We start from the raw sequence: 2,095 nt of genomic DNA, 5'->3' as shown, positions 1-2,095 counted from the left end.
ATCTCCCCGGACAATGGTATCTTCCCTAATGATAGTATCTTCCCCGACATCCCCTCTCTCTTAGGCCAATTTATATCGTATCTAAGATAGTATCTTAGATAGTATTTATATAGTATCTACGATAGCATCTAAGGTTGGAAGCCTAGGGAACGCTCGGGTAATGCAGCTACGCCCTACCCTAAAAGCCTCTTCAATGCTGTACATTTTCTTTAAAATATGAATGTTAGTTTTATTTTCCTAGTTACTTTAGGCAATTTCACCACATAATCCACCCCATGACTACAGTCACTCAAGCTTCACGACATTTGAAATATGTCAGGGATATCACATACATTCTTGGGACGAGGTTTATCAAGTGTATGTACATTGTGTAGGAATGCTAAACGTTTCATCATAATCCAGAGTTTAACGTACAAACTAATTGTCAGTATAAAGCATAATACAGTGAGTATTAACAGCACTTGATGTATTTCTTATGCATCATGATGGACAGTTATCAGGATCTTTTGTCCATTTTCTCGAACTTGTTTCATCAGCTGCCTCAAGTCCTCATGCGTTAGTAATTTCTTCACCAAGGTGAGGTTCATTCCAATAGGAGTAGGCAGCAGATCATGAAGCAGAATATAATTGGATGCAATCAGTTGATAAGAGTTGACAGGAGCTGAGTAACTAAAATCACATCCTAGAATTTTGGTAAAATTACAAACACAAACATTAGAGTGATTACTGGTATCTACAATTGTATTATCTATGACTATAGAATCACAATGGGTTCTCATGCAAGCATAGCCTGTCCCAATATATACAAGTACAGTTTCAAGGGTTTCATTAGGATGTAACTCCAAGTGGCAAATATTTTGTTCAGTGTCAAGATAAATGTCTTGGGCTTTGAGCATGTTATTCTCACAGATTAAGCCTTTTTGTTCACGCCCAATACACACATTCACATCAATTGGTTGCCACTTTCCTCCCTTTTGATGGGCCCATACTCTATGCTCCTTAGGATAAAGTATAGTTCCATTATGATTGAGTCCTAATGCAATGATTGGATATACATTGTATACGGTGGCATTACATACGTTAAGTATAAAGGCAACAATTTTATCATTTTCTGCATAATAGGTAAAGTTGACTAATTGCCACCATGCTTGAAACTCCTTTTCAAATTCTGAAGCATTATCCCAAATAAATTTTCAAATTTCAGTGGGTAAGGTTCCTCCTTTTCCCTCTCTAATAATAGCTGCTGCTACAGATTGTATCGATAACTGCGCTTGGTTGCAGCTCAAGGCAAGGGAGGTATTGACTTGAGTTTTTCCAAGGGCATTTACAATTAATTGATGATCATTTTCTTCAATTTGTTCCCAATGGGGTAAAACATCTCATAGAAGCCATTGATTTGCTCCTAAGGCCAATGAAGATAATTTTATTGGTCGTTCCAATTTCCTTAGGTCATCTGTAGTAGCAGTTATTCTACTCATTAGGACCTCAGCATCAGTGCTATTTAATATACCTAACCCTGTTCCCAATAACCCAGTTGCATCCCATGGCATGCACTGAGATTGTTTCAGAGAACGTCTGTGTAATCTTGCTAACCAGCTGGTGTAAGCGGCAGGGGAAGGGGAAGGGGAAGGGGAGGTCACTCGTGACTGATCACCAGCTGGATTTCACTCCATTCACCACCACTCTCTGGGCCCGACTGTCCAGTCAGTTTTTAACCCAGCAAAGAGTATAGCTGGGTATACTATATAAATAGTATATATTGTGAAGTATAACTATAGTATAACTATATAGTATATATTATATATAGTATAACTATAACTATAACTAAAGTATAACTATACAAAGAGTATAGTATAGTTTCCCGGGTTATCCTTATTACCCTTCTTAGAGATGGGTGTCACATTAGCAAGTCTCCAGTCACCTGGGACCTCTCCGGATGGCCATGACCGCTGATAAATGATGGAAAGTGGCCCAGCAATCGCATCCACCAACTGTCTCAGCACCTTCGGGTAGATCCCACCTGGCCCCATAGACTCGTGACAGTCCAGGCGGAGCAGCAGATCTCTGACTATTCTTGTAGTGAGAGGCCCAAAAA

The 2,095-nt window shown here is 39.3% G+C and overlaps 1 long non-coding RNA gene across 1 annotated transcript; it reads right to left on the bottom strand.

Annotated features, from left to right (window-relative positions):
- Positions 1-208: 208 nt before the first annotated feature.
- Positions 209-1,599, bottom strand: LOC118158846. Its single transcript, XR_004746912.1, has 2 exons — positions 938-1,599; positions 209-902 (listed from the first exon to the last, which is right to left on the bottom strand). It is a non-coding gene; the product is annotated as an uncharacterized LOC118158846 (long non-coding RNA).
- Positions 1,600-2,095: the final 496 nt, after the last annotated feature.

The sequence above is a fragment of the Oxyura jamaicensis genome, unplaced genomic scaffold, assembly GCF_011077185.1.
Source record: "Oxyura jamaicensis isolate SHBP4307 breed ruddy duck unplaced genomic scaffold, BPBGC_Ojam_1.0 oxyUn_random_OJ48611, whole genome shotgun sequence".
NCBI lineage: Eukaryota > Metazoa > Chordata > Aves > Anseriformes > Anatidae > Oxyura > Oxyura jamaicensis.
This window is presented reverse-complemented; position numbering and strand designations above follow the sequence as displayed.